This window comes from Rutidosis leptorrhynchoides, chromosome 7, assembly GCF_046630445.1.
Source record: "Rutidosis leptorrhynchoides isolate AG116_Rl617_1_P2 chromosome 7, CSIRO_AGI_Rlap_v1, whole genome shotgun sequence".
Classification (NCBI taxonomy): Eukaryota; Viridiplantae; Streptophyta; class Magnoliopsida; order Asterales; family Asteraceae; genus Rutidosis; species Rutidosis leptorrhynchoides.
The window spans coordinates 315701310-315720316 of record NC_092339.1 but is presented as its reverse complement, the minus strand read 5'-3'; the positions used below and the strand labels follow the sequence as shown (position 1 = coordinate 315720316).

At 34.0% G+C, this 19007-nt stretch overlaps 1 long non-coding RNA gene across 4 annotated transcripts; it reads right to left on the bottom strand.

Annotated features, from left to right (window-relative positions):
- Positions 1 to 2856: 2856 nt before the first annotated feature.
- Positions 2857 to 17175, bottom strand: LOC139857969 (uncharacterized). Of its 4 annotated transcripts, XR_011762763.1 has the most exons (13): positions 17064 to 17175; positions 16673 to 16722; positions 16344 to 16438; positions 15139 to 15236; positions 12795 to 12897; positions 8539 to 8612; positions 8305 to 8430; positions 7994 to 8124; positions 6654 to 6887; positions 6126 to 6172; positions 3828 to 3970; positions 3650 to 3729; positions 2857 to 3540 (listed from the first exon to the last, which is right to left on the bottom strand). It is a non-coding gene; the product is annotated as an uncharacterized lncRNA (long non-coding RNA). The 4 variants fall into 4 exon arrangements; XR_011762762.1 differs by having other exon boundaries at positions 8305 to 8612; XR_011762764.1 differs by lacking the exon at positions 6126 to 6172 and having other exon boundaries at positions 8305 to 8612.
- Between the last annotated feature and the right edge of the window lie 1832 nt (positions 17176 to 19007).

Below are 19007 nucleotides of genomic sequence, written 5' to 3'. Positions count from 1 at the left end.
CTAGTTTGGCTTATATTACGTACTTTAAATACAATATATATAACCAGAGTTGTAATAATGTGAATGTAACAATTTTCTTGAAATTTAATGGAACAATCAGAGCATGACATGTGGCGCTACAATCACCTCACATGTAGGGATGACATCGGGTCGGGTTTGGTCGGGTTTATGTAATCCTGGACCAGAACCCGATTAAGAAACTCCGCCCCAAACCCGGACCGAAACCCATCAGGTCCCCATTTACTTACATACTATCGGGTTTCGGGTTTCCTCACGGGTAAACGGGTATACCCGATTGGTCATTCTTTTTTTTTTTTTTTTTTTTTTTTTTTTTTTTTTTTTTTTTTTTTTTTTGAAAGGCAATGTTAGTGGTTAGAGTTAATTCACGAAAATCCCCCCCCCCCCCCGAGACTCGAACCCTTGGTCTCCTCGAACACCATGTTAACATGGTGACCAATGAGGCAAAGCCCCATTGGCACCCGATTGGTCATTCTGTATCTATTTTTCAATAAGTTACCAAATCAAAACATTAAAAAATAACTTAACTACTACATGTTTAAAGTATTATAGAATATCACATACACAAAGTTGATTGAAACGTTTCTAAAATACTTAAATACACAAAGTATATAAAATATCATATTTCGAAAACTTATTGTATATGATTATATTGAATAAAATTATACTTGTTTTCAAAACAAATAGGAGAAATTTTTCATATATTAACAATATAATACTAATACTAAAATTTTACATAAAAACTAGTGTAATACCCGCAACCTTGCGAGTTCGAAAAAGAAAATAACTAAGTGCATTCAAGTAATATGAGTTAATAATATAAAAATTAGGTGTCAATTGTTAACTGCAAATGAAGAAAATCAACAGTGAAATGGCTCCCTTTGTAGCCAAGGCATCACCAAAGTAGTTTATAGCGTTAAATAGTGTGATAAATGGTAATCTTAATTGATTAGTGTTCCTTAGGCAGTTAGGCTATTATTTTCAGCAAAGATTAAAGCTATGAAGAACCGAATTTCACTCTGATATATCTTCAATGTTGTTGGAGCAGGTTGCACCAGATATCCTTGTCAAAATTCTTGCCACAAAACTGACACTTGTATGAACGGTTAAGAAACTATGTTATTTACAAACTCGATGACATAAAAAATCTAATAATTATGGCTGAAATTCCCCCTGTTTGGCAAGATTCACTTGTTATGTTCTCATGGTTGACTCAAATCACTAATGTTTGTACCCAAACCATGAGTCTTTAAGCATGTTATGTATGTAAATATTCCAGATACACATCAGTATACGTACGCGATTGTTTACATGATGATTCATTATGAAAACATAACATCCGTTTTGATTGTTAGTCGGGCCTGTTTGACTCCCTATATAGCTTCATAGCTTCAGGTGACTTAAAGGAAAAGATATTCACTGCGTACATCAATACATGTAGAAGTTTAAATATCCGTACCTTAATCGTAGCTACTGCTTCCACAACTTCAGGTGACCTATTATGGATTTCGAGGATCTAAAAAGTAATCAATATCAAAGTAAAACATCCACACTAAGATCATCTAAAATTAATAAACTCACTTTATCTTATAGAAGAGCAATGCCAACATTTTCACGAGAATAAAAAAATATCATCTGCCTTTTGCAAGATTTCATTGAAGTGATTAAAACTCTATCAAGAATAAAGAAGATATCAATATAGATAAGCTCCATACCTAATAGAAAATAAGATCCTTAATATTAAATCAAAAACCATCTAAATACCTAAGTTTAGAAATAAACTATGGGGCTGTTATTGAAAAAATATTTCTCACTAATCAATTTTAAAGAAAAATAGTATGTAAGCATCAACAAAATAAATTACAACACACTTACCTCACGAACGTCATGTGCATGTTGTGTATACGATAGCGATAGAAAGTCTTAACTCCCCATGTACTAATATTATGAGAATAGAGAAAACGACTGATAAGCTTTTCAGATAATCTATCTAATGTTAAATTACCATATAAAAGCAGTTTTAAAGACTAATGTTCGATATTCATAATTTATCCACCCAACTATAACTATTATGGTTCACCCGGCATAAGCTTATCAAAAAATTGTCTCATAAAGACTTCCAATAATATATAAATCAATTGAACCACATTGGTAATGGACATGTCTGTTACCTACAACTGTGATAATTCAATGGTTGCATAGTCCATCCAACCATCCTGTCGTGCATCTAATTATTCTCTTGCCAGTACTTTAGTCATGTTACAAAATTGCATCTCAGAAAAAGGTATCAGACTATAAGCGCATCCATTGAACGAACAATACGCAAGGAGATAACAAATTATGAATCGCTAACCTATTCCCACAAGAGAACTGCCTCAGAAACATCATATTTGTACTCTAATGGCTTATAAGTCTTAGACTGTGGGTTGAACTGCAGGTGCAAACCAAATTCAGAGGTCAATTAATTAATACGTGACACAGATATACAGATATACAGTAAATGCGGTGGATATAGAGATACATACCAAGGTGGTATTAGTCCCTTCATGAAACATAAGGTTCAACTTGCAGTGGTCAACGATATGCGCAGAAAGTCCAAATCCTCTATTTGCCTTCATTATAATTGACAAACTAATAGCACTTGAAATAAACATCATTATAATTGAATAAATAAACAATGGTGAACTTAATTCACTTAAAAAAAATCACGCGTTCAATATTGAGCGCATGTGTGAATGCATTAAGTAACAAATAACAGTAGGCTAACAAACCTGAAAATCATAGTTACTATAAAAACAGTATGCAATCAGTCATAGATTCAGTATAAGTTTGCTGATCTACTTAATTAGTTTTATCATATAAAAGAGCCCTTGAAAATATTTATAAATAATCATGACTAAAAAGAACCCTTGAAACTACATTTGCAGTATGTTTAAGCAATTATTCATTATTTGTCATCATAATTTACGCTCGATAACTTCACAACGATCTAAAAACTTAATTGCAACAGTTAATCGAAATACACATCCTTTGAATGTAGTTAAAATTAAATATGAATTTCATATTAGAGGGTGTGATGTACTGCCTTGTCCTGTAACCATTTCATGCAAAGAGCACCTAGCTTATCATCAAAAAACCCGACACCTAACTGACTTGCCAACAGAGGTATGTATTCAATGATAGCCAATTGAACCCTCCAACGCCTGTCCTCCGCAAGTTCAACAATTTCCGGTAGTAAGGATTGAGACAAATGATCGATCCCAATAACCTAAACAACTAACATTATATTGACTAAATAGAAACCATGAAAACTATTATCAAGAGTTCCAATAATACTATCAAGCTTATCACCATTAGTTACTAACAACACTTGTGAAGTGAAAAATTACAATAAATCATAATTAAAAGAGTGTATGCCTGATTCACTTGATCTAGCTTACTGATGATATTGAGGCGTACATCAGGGTACTCATCCTTTAAAAGTGAAAGAAAAATAAGAAGAAGTTGTTCAATTGTTGCATCCTACAAATAACCATGAAACATAAAATAAATAAGATATTTGATATCAATATCAATATAAGTTTATAAAATATAATTAATGGTATAAAGATAAATCAGATAATACACTTACTTTTACAAAAAATGTGACATGCCCATTATAACAGAGGCCAAAGCGGACCTAAAATGCTGACAAGAATCTGAAGACAATTCCTACATGTCATTGGCAAGTATTAGATAGTTGAATAAAAATAAAAATAAAAATAACAGAATTCAAATAAAAGCTCGATTTTTAAAAGTGAACAACTCACCTTCACACAAGGAAAGAATATGTAGAATTGCGAGTTCAACATTTAGAATGCAAGAGAACTTGGTGACCTTTCCAGCAGCTGCTATGCGAACTTCAGCTTCTTTATCTCTAAGTAGCCTTACGTACGCTGGGACCAACTCCGACCTATCAATTTCAAAAGGGGAAAAATAATGATTGTTTAGTGTTATCAATAAATAAAATCATAATATAAAAACAGAAAACAATTTTGTTATTATTATTTGTTTGAGGTGCAAACCAAAGTCTCACATCGGTCATGGGACAAAACAAATGTATGTATATAAGTCTAAGGGGAAGTCCCTCTATCACCAATTGGTTTTAGAAAAGGATGGACTCTTGAACTTATATTGCAGGACATTGTGTTTGGGCTATGCGATCCTTACAAGTGGTATCAGAGCATCCAGGTGTTTCGGATAGTTTTTTGTTTGGAGATGGCGGAAAACGGCGGTATGCAATTTAAGGTGGAGCCATTTGAGATGGCGGATGACGATTGTTATATTATTGAACACATGGATGTGTTTAATGGTCTGGTTAATCAACTTGAATAAGTTGAGGTTTAAAGGAGGAAGAAGATAAGACCCTTATTCTTCTTGCCTCTCTTCCCAGTTCGCAGGATAAGAGATGAACATCCGACGACCGTTTTGAGCATGGGTTTGCTATGGTTGGTCATGGAAGGGGAAGGTTTGCCGAGAAGAGATCTAGCGATAACAGTAGGTCTAGATCAGAAGACGGCGTGAAGGGTATCCAATGCTTCAAATGTTATGAGTAGGGTGACTACGGACGGACTGTCCACTCTAGAGGAATGGTGAAGGTAAATCTGGGGGTTCATCGGCTGCGGTAGCAGTTAATGTACCGGTGGGAGATGTTCTCACAATCTCTAAAAGTTCTACTTCTGTTCAAGATGAGGTCCTGATGATGGGAGAGAAGTATGAGGGTTTATATCGTCTGGTGGCGAGTACAAGATGTACTCATGTCTCGAAGGTTTTAAAAGCGTGCATGCGGGAAACAGGTCGGGAACATGTTGGGACATGTTTGACCAAGGTAGACGATGGTGAGAAGGAAAATTCTACTGTGGTGGAAGAGGTGATTCGAGACTCCTCTCAGGTGTCGACTAGGTAAGTTGACAGGGTTAGTTGCACATGTTTATTGGCCGATTTATTTGAATCAGGTTCAGGACCGAGGTGATTCAAGGTGTGTGCAGCGGGGATAACGGAGGCTAATGGTAGAAATACTGGGTGATAGTATTTTCGGTGACGAAGACAGTAAATGTTCGTCAAGGTGGAGATTGTTGGACAGTAGTCCATATTTGACTAACATTTAAATGTGATAAACATGTGGTTGTTAGAAATTGTCCAAGAGAAATTTGATTTTGCATCATCACAATTCAAAGTTGGCAATGTTTGTGTTTTCACATGGGGTAGGTGTGATCAAGAGTTGTTGACAACTTGTATGCATGAATATATTCATGTATAAATAGGTGATCTTGCAGAGAAGAAAATAACATCCACAAAAATGTAATCACAAAGGAAAAACATAGTTGATAGGGTTTATCAACGGAGTGTGTTTATTTGTGAGGGTATCACAAAGTAGATAGGGAGTTGATCAGTAACATCAACGGGAACCCTTCTTTGTGAGGTTAAGAGTTTTATTCTTGTAAGGAGTGTAAAAGGGTGTACGGGAAACTTAGATTTTATACTAAAATCTAAGGGGCTTGGGTTTGAGTTTAACTCATAGTGTACTTTTTCTTGTACCGAGTTCTTTTATATTATAAGAATAAAGGAGACTCTTGGGGTGGATGTAGGCAGGGTTTGCCGAACCACGTTAAATCGTCGTGTTATCAGTTACTTTATTTGCTTTCTATTATTTTTCGCAAGTTTGTCTCAAACAAATTATATCCTCGCTTCCGCTGGTGTGGGTGTGCTAGCCAAATTGTCATAACAATATTTGTTATTAGTGAACCACTTTCTGAATTACAAAAATGTTCAACCACTATAAATAGATTTGCATTAGGTGATATACATAATAAGCCTTCAACAACAACTATAACAATACTCAATCCTACGAAAGTGATGTATGGGGAAAAATAAGATGTTCCTCTACCCCAAATAAAAAGAGAAGTTAGTTTTCCAACATCAAGTAGAAAAAATCATTTCTCTACCTATACATAAGCCTTCAAATGTTATATCATATTAAACAATGCTCTAAAAAACAAGTCAATATAACATATGACCAATATTTAAAGAGGTGAAAGTGAACAAATGCAAGCAAGAGACATCTTAACCTTGAGTAGTGTTGCAAGTGAAGTCAATACTGTATGATCCACTCTGACTGCACATTACATAATAATTTAATATAGAAAATTATGCCACGAATTCAGGTTGAATTAAAATTTTAAAGTAATGAACTAACTAACCTCAAAATTATAAAGCAATAAATGAATTAAATTTTTTAATTTAGAGATTTACATAACTATTTCCAAGTTTGTAAGAAATGTTGCTTTTGAGATCATAATTAAAACTTACAACTATGTAGAAATTTTAACAAATGCAAAAAAAGAGTGTGTGATGATTAGGCCAACCCAATGCAGATGATTATAACTCGTACCGAACATAACGTTATTTGACCCACTGACTACCCGTGTCTAAGTTTTGCCCATAAAACAATATGGAAACCTGACACCATATGTTACTTATATACAAAAAATTAACATCAAATGAAAATGAAGTAATCATTCTGAACAAATTAACATTAAAAATACATTACTATACAACTAATAAATAGGTTGCAATATAAGGGCCACATAACAAACCTTAATCGAGCATTCCCCTCAAAACATCCTTTGAGAAACTCGATACAACCATCATCTCCCCTGCGCCACAACTTTGTGAATTGTAGTTATTTATTGGAATATTGTGATGTTTGTATAACGAACCACGGGTATTAATAATTGCGTCTTTTTGTGGTATTCCTTCAACCTTTAGACAAGAACACATCGAGATGCACAAAAATAACCACCACCGCCTTCAACTTACAAGTCTTATACCTGCTAAATGATTAACATTCGAAGGCGTTAGTATTGAGATTGAGTAGCTTAATTATATAATTATAATAAAAAAACCTTCAGTATTGATAACATTTGTACTGAAAGTAAATACATTGAAACAATTAGTATTGTAAACGTTACTAATGAATACAATTACAATGTATCATTCCATTGTTCATAGTCAATTATATCATCTCCGAGTTACGACCGCGTTAAATTTACCAAAAATGCAAAGCAAACACAAACCAAATTCATTCTTCATCTGCATTTACAAATCACATGTGTTGAATGTACAAAGATGCAGAAGTGGGTTAACTAATATATTTTGAAAAAAGACAACCTTTAACTATAAACATCTTGAAGTAAATGTTAGTTATTAAATGTACATAGAAACTGATACAAAGATTAAGGAGTTAAATATTATCCCTGAATTAAACATGTGTGTATCAAGGCATTTTTCAACAACACTGTGAAGTTTGAAAAAAAAAAATAGGCCAAACGGGTCATAGGGTCAAAATGGACATCCAAACCACTTAATTTAGTATAAGATTTAATGTCATGATGTATTATAAATTATGAGTTGCATACCTTGGTTTAGTTATCCCATTTTAGCTGGAACACGCAACAATATGAGTATAAACATTCGGCTAATTACTAACGCTAAAGAGGTTTCTATATATAGAGATTGAAAAACGTACAAGTTCATGGATATAAAGCCTAGAAAAATAGCGGACTATCAAGAAAGATTTTTGAGTAACAATAATGGGTGACAATATGGGTGGGTTTTGATAGCAGGTAAAATGGTTCAGATTGTTACGGGTCAATTCATAGACGGATGGACGGATGAATATGAGCCCATGTGCATAAATAAGCGATTAAAAAACTTTGTTGGAGATTAAATATTCATGTGCAAAAGTTACTAATCAAAAAGTTTAATGGACTGTTTGTTAATCAGTTTCTCACGAAAGAGATGTCAATGTATATTTTATTGACTGTTTGTTAATGGTTGTTATCAATTAGACATAAAATAAATAATATCATTAGTGAGAAACTGATATATATATACACACACAAAAATTTGATATAGTGAAGCAAAAAACCTGTACCTAACTCAATCTTGACATCCCAAGTCAGAAAGACTACCATGATCTACTCATGTAGTGATCTTGAAAGCATGCATCAACCATAAAGTGTCAAAAGAAAGTCAGAAATAGCCCTATGTAGCTGCAAAAACACACTGCAACGAAATATTCATCAACCATAAAGTGTCAAAAGAAAGTCAGAAATCGTTGCAGTCTTATATCTAGTAAGTTAATTAGCACAGAAACATCAACCATAACATAGTTTCAAATAATAAAGGTAAACACAAATTTTTAATCCACAATATAACAAGAAGATAATCGAGACTGGATAGTACCTTTCTACTTGGCTGATGTACTGAATCCGGATGGTGAAATTTAGACTCGAATCAACCAGATTTATTTTCTAACTCATCAAATCCTCGCTTCATCGAATAATTATCAATCGGGCCTCCATATGAATCCTAATAATAATAAAAAAAACCGGATCGATCAGATTTGTACATCTAATTCAACAAATCATCGTGCCAAATCATCAATTGTGGTTCATATCACCAGCTGAGGAACCTAACTGAGAAGAAAATGCGGCAGTAAAAGCTCTTCCAGTAGCATCCGGAAAAGTTGTCGTTGAGCCATTTACACCTGACTGCAGACCAAAAATTGACTCAAGAATAAATAAATCGACATTGATGCATGAACATAGGGTCACATTCCCAATTAACCAACACTTTGTCTAACTACAGCCACAATATGACACATTGTACAACAACAACAACAACAACAATACCCAATTCCACTGAAGTGGAGTATGGGGAAGGTTAGATGTAGACAGTCCTTTCCTCTACCCTAAAGTAAAAGGGAAGTCATTCCTCCACCCACGGATACCTATCGATCCCCGGTAGAGGAAGTCGTCCCTCCCTATTCTGTAGAGCAGAGAGGCTGCTTCCTAGGGACCTCCGACCAGAAAGAACCATGAAAACCGATATGTGAAATAAAAAATAAACAAGTAAAGTTGATAAAATATAAACTTCACCATGAAAAATGTATACTCCAATACGATATGTATAGGTAAATAAAGCATATAACAATATAATGTAATATAGCATATAAGTAAAATATGTGAGTGTCAAATAAGTAAGTATAACAAGTCATGTAAGTACAATAAGTATACGTAAACATGTTGGTAAGAAGCATGTAGGTATAATATGCAGTATAAAATAGATGGTATACTATGTAGGCATAGACAAATAAGTATACTCTGTTAGCATAAAAACATGTGATATGTAAGTACGTATAATTTAATAGCTATATAATGTAATACAAACATGTAACCATAAAGTGCAATAAAGCATGTGAATAAGCTACAATAAGTATAGATATATTATATATACGTAAAGTCCCACGAAAAAAATAAATAAATAAATAAATAAAACATATATGAAGTGCACACAAGCAAGTAGGCAAGAAATATAATATAAATATATAAAATAAAAAACCATATGTAGAACCTATTCATCTATTCTAATTCTACTCCTCCACAAATTCCTATCAGAAGTCATGTCCTCGGTCAATAAGAGCTCCTTCATGTCAAGCTTCACTCTATCCTCCAACCTACGTCTGGGTCTACCTCTTCTCCTTACGCCCCCAACAACGAGGGTCTCGACTCTCCTAACCGGGGCTAAAAGTGGGCGCCTCATAACATGCCCGAACCATCTAAGTCGTCCTTCCCTCAACTTGTTGGTTATGTTCCCAACTTCCAAGTTCTCCCTAAAAACTTCATTTGGAATCATATCTAGCATGGTCTTGCCACACGTCCACCTAAGCATCCTCATTTCTGCCACCTCCATTCTCCTCTCTTGGGCTTTCGTCATTGGCCAACACTCTGAGCCGTACAACATGGCCGGTCTGATTGCCACCTTGAAAAATTTCCCTTTCAATTTAAGGGGTACCTTCTTGTCGCACAACATCCCTTTCGCTGCCCTCCACTTCAACCATCCTACTCGTATACGATGCGTCACGTCCTCATCTATCCTTCCCGATTTGTGAAGCATCGAGCCTCATCTATCCTTCCCAATTCTGACATCCACTAAATCCTCTTGTTCTTCTTCGCTCGCCTTGAAATCGCATCTAAGGTACTCCGATTTAGGTCTGCTAATCCGTAGGCCATTTGATTCTAGTGCAGTCCTCCATTGCTCTAGCCTTCTGTTAAGCACATACTGGGAATCCGAAACTAAAACAATATCGTCGGCGAATATTATGCACCATGGGATGTCCTCTTGTATCCTCTTAGTTAGTTCGTCTAGGAAACGTCGTGTTGAAAAGGTTTGTCAACCATCTAACCCCATCGCCTCCTAGGCACCTCCACGCCTCAATCGGGATTTGGTCTGGTCCTACTGTTTCGTTTCTCCCCATCTTTCGTAGGGCTGATCTAACTTCCTCCTGGTTAATCCTCGTGCAGAAACAGTTGTTTTGGTATTCACGAACCTCGTGGAGTTCCCCGTTCCGCTCTGTTCTTTCCCTACCAAAAAGGGATGCAAAATACTCTTCCCATCTTTTCTTAATAAGGTCTTCTCTCACTATACTTTTACCTGCTTCATCCTTGATATATTTGACGCTAACTAAGTCCTTGCCTCTTCGCTCCCTAGCTTTAGCTATTCTATATATGCCATTGGCTCCCTCTTTAGAGTCTAGCTTCCTATATAAATCTTCATAAGCTTTGTCTTTTGCAATTGCTACGGCCTTCTTTGCTTCTCTTTTAGCTTCTTTATATCTTTCTTCTACTCTAGTTCTCTCTGCAGGTGTCCCTGCTCCAAAAGTAATGAGCTCCTTAAACCTCGTCTGCTTTAACGCGACTTTCGTTTGGACATCGTCACTAAGCCACCACGATTCTCTATTACTCTTATGGGCTCTCGATGTCCCTAATGCCACCCCTAAAGCTTCTTTTGCCACCTCTCTAATAGTGGACGCCATACGGTTCCATAACTGGTCAACGTGAGCAGGGGCTACGTTATCCCCTTCTACACTCAATCTATCGGCAACAGTCGTTCTAAAAGTCTCTTCCTTCGCTCCATGTAGGCTCTTCCAAAGGATTCTATGTTGCACAACCTTAGCCCTCCTACGAACTCTTCCCCAGGTAACTAGGTCCATGATCAACAATCTGTGCTGGGAGGAGCACGTATATGCTGGAAGGACCTTACAGTCCCTACATGTCCTAAGTTCCCCTTTACGAAGGAGCAAAAAGTCAATCTGGGTGCAACGGCCCCCGCTATAAAAAGTGGCTAACTGAGCATCCCTCTTCTTGAAAAAAGAGTTAGCTACAACCAACTCGTGGGCAATGGCAAACTCAAGGATTGAGCGCCCTTCTTCATTTCTAGGACCAAACCCAAAACCCCCATGGGCTCCCTCGTAACCTTCTGTCTCCACTCCTATGTGTCCATTCAGATCACCCCCTATAATTAGTCGATGATCCGCTGGGCACCCCCTCACTACCTGATCTAACAATTCCCAAAAACTCTTCTTTTCCGTATCACTTAAACCCGCATGAGGTGCGTAAGCGCTAATAACCGTGAAAGTTTCCTCCTTAATAATTAGACTAACCGACATAATCCTATCGCTAAACCTACCCACGTCAACAACGTTATCCTTATGTAGATTTCCCAAAAAGATACCTACCCCGTTCCGTGCTATCCTAGAACCCGAGTACCACAACCTATAGTCCTTAATGTCTACCGCCCCTTCACCCTTCCATCTAGTCTCTTGAACACACCCTATGTCCACATTACTCTTGATAAAGGTATCAACGAGCTCAATCCTCTTGCCCGTCAAGGTTCCTATATTCCAACTACCCACTCTAATCTTACCAAGGGTGGCTACCCTACTACCGCCTCTAACCCCTCTAAGCCTACCCACCCCTAAACTAGGAGGACATGACCTCAAGTGACCATAGGTATGCGTAAGATCAATATTAACCTATACACCAAAAGATGACCCAAGTAAAAGCTAAAAAAAAGACTATGATAAATAAGTATTTATAGTTGCAAAAATAATAAAAACATAAGATAAATAGAAATAGATTATGTTATAGCTAATATAAAATTCAAACTGGAATGCAAGTATAACAGTAATATCTATATAAATATGATAAAAATATGTGAATATATATAACAATGATATATATATAGATAAGGGTTTACTCCTAATATAAAAGTATAGGCAGGAATCAGCAAGCAATTAACACAAAGATAGATCGAGAGAGAGAAACGTAACCGGCCGGAAAGATAACTTTCCGGTTACAAGCGGCGGCGGCGGCCGACAGGAGACTTGTGGTGGAGCAAAGGGTGGTAATTTCCTATGCGAAGAAACGTTCTTGCACCAGGTATGAGGTCTGAGATTGTTCACTCGCCGAAAATTGGCCGGAAAAGCTTGAAAATTGACCGGAAAAAGTCACATACAACGGTCGTTCTTGGCGGCGCGTGGGATCTCCGTCACCGGCGAGAGTGGTCTCGTTCTAATCGTTAGCTATAATCAGGTTAAATGAAAGTGGTGGTGTCTTTTTAAAATCAACAGATTTGAAGAATTTTGACAAGCAAGATAAATGTACTCTTGGTAATTTTTGGTACGTTGGGAGAAAAAAATGAGAAGAGAAAAAAATATGACACATTGTGTTTAAGCATTACAAAAGTTGCCAGCGGAATTAACATCGAATTAGCTTTAGACTGCTTCAAGCACTTCAGCATAACAATACGATATTTATATAACATAAACATAATAACAGTAAGTATGGCAGGCAATATGGGTATAGTAACATAAGTATGGGAGCAGAAAATACATTAAGTATTCCGGACATCCTAGATGAAGTCCAAGCCACATGGCATCAAATCTTTCCTCTCTATTGTTGTTGATTTAGGTGTTACTTTGGCAGCACACTATCTCTGAAATAAGACGGGTAGAAACGACCAGATTAAATAAAGATAAACAAGAGCTAACATGTGCGACGTGACACCCTATTTAATTAAAGTAAAGATCTAGAACGACCAGCTTGCAAACACGACTATTTGTAATTATATTGGCTAACATTAGCAGTGATGATTGCTAATTACCGTCTTCCAGGCATACACACGTCCATTTTAAAATGTTCCTCAATAATAACATGAATTAACATGAAGAATGGTGACTTGAATTATCAAAATTGCCCCTAATCATGACTCTTTTGAAAATAAAATTCAAATTACATTATAGTCTGATAATAAAGTAATTGTATACATAACTTTGTATCATACGCACATACAGGCATCAACTTGTAGAAGCTTGGTCACACTTGGTTATATATCTGAACTCAATATCTAAGGTATAATAGTACGACAAACAAATACATGGCTCAATAAAGTATGTACCATAATATCCAATACCCATCTTAAAGACATTAAAAGATAACTATATTGTCTCTGGACTATCATTCATTACACGTTCTGCGACAAACAATGTATTCTGAATTACGCCATCAAGGATCTAATATTAAACATGTCCGTCTATAATCCAAAATTTGAGAACCTACAGAATAAAAAGATATGTTCATACCCTTTCATATTTAGCTACTTCAATAAATAATAATATTATGATAATAACATAATAACATATAATAATATAATAATATTAAACGTGCTTTCGAAACATAGCAACCTATAAGTAACTCTTAGTCACTGAAGTAAAAAATTCAAAACCACACATTTGATAATAAAAAAAAGCTAATTATATGCTCCATTATCTTAAAATCAGTATTTGAATTTCTAAACTGTTAAACAAATTGTGCCCTTCACTTTGTAACTTATTAGAATATTGAGGTTATTCACAGTGATTTGCAATTAATCTGATATTCCACAACATGGACTTCATCCTACTGATTACAGCTATATGAAACCACCATAGATGTATGAGTTTCCAAATAACTTATCACAACTCCAATTAAACAGACGCGAGATATCAGGATTTATAATTGTCAAAAGTGAAAAAGATAGATAAAAGCTCATTAGATTAAAAACTATGAGAAAATAATTATTTTCTACTGCCATTAAAATAATGCATTATTAGGCACAAAGCTATATGATCAGCATTTACATAAACTGTATTGTAAAAACAGTTAACAAACCATCAAGTCCCCTTATAAGCTAGTTAGACATCTGATACAAAGCTTAGTACTTTAATCAGATGAACAAATAACTATCACACATACATATATACATATTACAAATTATCAAAGAAATAATCCAATTTATGCCACGAAACACAAAAGCTCGACTTACATTTCACATTTATATTTATATATCTAACATGTGTCACAATAGATTAGACCTAACAATCAACAAACATTTTCATCAATTGTATATCAAATTGACAAACAGATACTCTAAATTAATATACTCTAAATTAACCTAATGATGAGTATTAACCCTAACGACAACCTTAAGAACGAAAACTAATTCAAACAAATAAACAAATTTGGCGATTATAAGTTATTTGATACGTATGAATGTATGATCGATCAGTAATTTAGAATTAGGGGAAAAAATGTAATAAAGGAGTATAGTTATACCGACTGTGATTGATCGATTGATCATGCCAAATCATCAATTGGTCCTCAATAAGTATGATAATAAAATGAAAAGAAATCGAATTATGTGATGATCATATCATTAAAGTCTAGGGTTCCTGTAAGATTAATTGATACCGAATAAGTATCAATTAATATGAAGCTGATTTCAAAAAGGTATTAGGGTTCCAGAGAAGAAAAAAAAGAGCCTGGTTTTTTTGTGAATGGGAAGTTTTGAGATGAACGTGACGGTTTTGATCAGATGAAATAACTTTTCGGTTTCCTTAGTTTTAGATGGGTACTAGTGAAGAGACCCGTAGAATTACGGGTTTGTAAAAGAGCAATTGTTAAATGATATGTTATAGTTGACAAATGTTATATATCCAAAATGTGGATCTTATATAAATGTATATCTTTATCTACATATCTCTAATATAATGAGTCAAATAAGTACCTATACTAAGATTGTTGAGTAATATATTAAGATAACCACAAAAACCACTAACACTTCAGAAACCAAAATGAACCCAATTATGTGTTTAACAGTTGAAAACTAAAAAAATCATACAATGATCAAGTAGGAAACCTGCTTATCCCCATTTTCACTTGAAGAATCCAAAATGAACCCAATTGTGTGTCTAGTTGCACGCTAATCCCCATTTTCAGTTCAAATCCGCTTATCTCCTTAAACCATGAAGCAAAATAATCAACAATCAAAACTTACAGCAACAACAACTAAGCACAAAATAAAATAACAAAGCTCTTCAACAAAATGAGTAAAAGTGTAATCTTTTTTTAACAGTTCCGTTTTTATACCCTTTTCCTCACATTACCAAGTGCAAATAATATAAAAAATGGTTGTTTCATAAAAATCATATTTAAATAGCTTTCTACCATTTACATGTTCCTGGCCTAGTTTTCTCAACACCATCATAAACTAAGTAGCAAGATACATGTGGTTAGACTAAACTTCTAATATATAATATATAAAAATTTAACATGGTAATACTGTTATTCATCATGTAGAATTATAAACAATGTAAACGGGTCCAGAAAAATATCAACACAACTATTACAATCTTACTTTCTAAACCCTAACTATTACAAATCAAAAGCTTCACTGAAACTATTACAAAGTTAAGGAAAAAAAAAGTTGAAGTATGAGTCTGAAAATCTTTTAAGTCACACAAAATCATCCCATTTATAAATCAATACTTAAATATGTAATAAATGAACGACATTGATGGTTGTAATTAAATCTACCTACGGTTGTAATTATCACAAGTAATCTTCAGAAATATATTACACCATTAGATTTGTTCTCTCTCATTTGCGACCCATTTAGAATTGGCTATGTGACCCACATTTATAAATCAATACTTAAATATGTAATAAATGAACGACATTGATGGTTGTAATTAAATCTACCTATGGTTGTAATTATCACAAGTAATCTTCAGAAATATATTACACCATTAGATTTGTTCTCTCTCATTTGCGACCCATTTAGAATTGGCTATGTGACCCATTTTGAAGTATGCTTCAACTGAATACTTTAAAAAATGATACTTGATTTTGTTCTCTCTCATTGGAGTAAATCATTATAGCTGATATCCTATTTAACACACTATTCTTATACAAACCACCCAATTTCCTCACAACTACAATCTTTACAGTTAGTGTTTTCATACCTAATATACATTTGCATATTATCTTAAGAACTCAAATATAGCAGCAGACACTTTTTAGAAGCAAAATGTAAATGCACCTAAGAGGTATGTAAGAACAGACCTTATAGGTGAGAATAATATTTAAGCGTCTCGGACATTTCATCAAACACCTTTTCATGACCTTTCATAAAAACTAATCATGCTTACTTTGAGCACCTGCATTTGATCAAACAGAAAAGAAACGTAAGAAGTATGTAAGAACAGACCTTATAGGCTTCATCTTAATTATATTCTTCAAACACACTTGTTGCATGATTCATCCCTATCCGACCCATTTACTCAAAGAAGTTGGATGACTAATACAACAAACAACTATTCATCAAAACAATAAGTATAAAGTAATACAATTATTTGAATTAATCAACAGTTGATGATATTAATTTAACTTACATTGTTGCCACATATCTCCTGCATAATCTTCACTATATCCAAAATAGTATCTACAGCCCAGTAACAACAAACATAAATAATCCACAAAATTAAGTCATCATATCATAGAAACATAATTTGAGCAACTAAATACTACTGTAATAATATGTACCAAAGAGCGAGTCAATACAATTGTGACATATTATAAATTAATATTAAACATCTACCTCTACAGGCATTTAAATTCATGTTCGTAAAAAGTTATTTAGGACATCGTGTTCTTAAAAAGTTATATGTCTGCAAAAACTTCATGTTCTTAAAAAGTTGTGTCCGCAAAAATATACCAACCAACTACATAAAAATACAAACATTACGAGCACCAATTAAATTATAGGAAAACTATAGGTCTTACGTTATTTAGAACTCTTAACCTCGCTTTAGGCCCACCAGAACAGCCAAGTGTGTCTAGATGAATTTCATATGGTTCTTCTTTCACAAGACATCTAGCTTTCCAAATAAGTTTATCTACATTGTAAATTGTAAACATTACCTGATAAGGAATTCAAAACCTTAAAGTCACAACAAAAAAAGAACCATCCCCAAGAAATATACAAATCAAACACTTACTGATTCGTTGTAGTTTTATTTTTTCAAAGCGAAAAAAACATAATGAATAATATTGTAGATTATTATGTGCTAATAACTTATAGTTATTGATATTCATATAAGAATTTCATCAAACATTTGATTTGCATATAAAACAATAAACCTTCTTACATAATAAACTTGTTTTGATGGTTAATTTAAACTATCTTTATCTAAATGCAGTAAAAAGAAAATAGTAATTGGGCAAAACACATCAAAAAGGAAGTACCTTGCTAGTTGAAGTTGTAGATTAAGATATGTTGCTTATGGTTCTTCATTAAGTGACTTCTGTCTTCTAATTCCATTTCTTTCTGAACGAACAAATACATTCAATCTTTGTCTCGCTTCAAAAATACCAATTTGATTTTGAATATAGAGGAATTAAACGATAAAGAGAGCAACGATGGTTTAAGATGATCCCATGGAATTACAAAGGTTCTAGGGTTGATAAAAAAAACATAATGGTTCTAGGGTTTATAAGCATTACCTGTTGAATTTGAAGACGAAAACGGCAGTGGTAGCAGTAGCGGCAGTGAAGACGATGGTGGTAATAGCTGCGGCAACGGTGGTGGTTGGTGGTTGATGAAGGATGAAGATGAAGGATAAAGGATGAAGATGGGTAGCGGTGGTTTTTTTGATTCTGGAAAGTTTTTGGGTAAAAAGGATTTGAATTTGAAGTGTATGGGAGAAGAATCATGGCGTGCCTTTTTTTGATATCTGTATTTACCTCCCCAATAAATAATGAGGCGTGCAAGGATGCAGTCTTTGATATATGTGTTTTAATATTAGCTTAATTAATTATAATTATTTTAATAATTAGTTACTTATAAATTTTATTTTAATTATAAATCAATTTGTTTTATGACATCTGATGTCGAACGAGGTGTATATAAAATAGTTTATAATTTTAGCAGGAAATACTATTAAATACGATACAATTTTACACAAGATATTTATTTATTTATAGAATGGATATACTTAAACCTTGCTACAACACTTATAGGCAGTGTACCTAATCGTACAGTAGTGTAGTTTTTAGTAAGTCCGGTTCGTTCCACAGGGAAATCTTTAAACAAAGCTCAACGCTATATTAGTTTACTTTTATAAAAATACAAATATATATATATAAGTAATATTATTATTATAAAGGGGGTTTTTACCGTTTAATGACCGGTTTGTCGATTTTAAAACCTTAGTCGCAGTTAAAACCTAATGTAAAATATAAAATAAATACAAGACTTAAATTAAAGCGTAAAGTAAATAACGATAATGAAATTGTGAATAAAAATGCGATAAAATTAAATTGCGATAATTAAAAGTACGATAATTAAAAGTGCGATTAAATAAAATAACAATAAATAAAAGTGCGATAATTAGAAGTGCAATTAAATATAAAATAAAGGAAATTAAATATAAAATAAAAGAATTATGCTTATTTAAACTTCCGTAATCATGATGTTTGACGTGTTGATTTTAGTTTTATGCCCATGGGTTAATTGTCCTTTGTCCTGGATTATTCAATATGTCCGTCTGGTTTTTGTCCATAACAGTCCATCAGTCATAAATATAAATTGCAAGTGTCCTTGTCAAATTATTATTATACCCGAAGATAAATATTCCAACTAATTGGGGATTCGAATTGTAACAAGGTTTTAATACTTTGTTTAATGAATACACCAGGTTATCGACTGCGTGTAAACCAAGGTTTTAC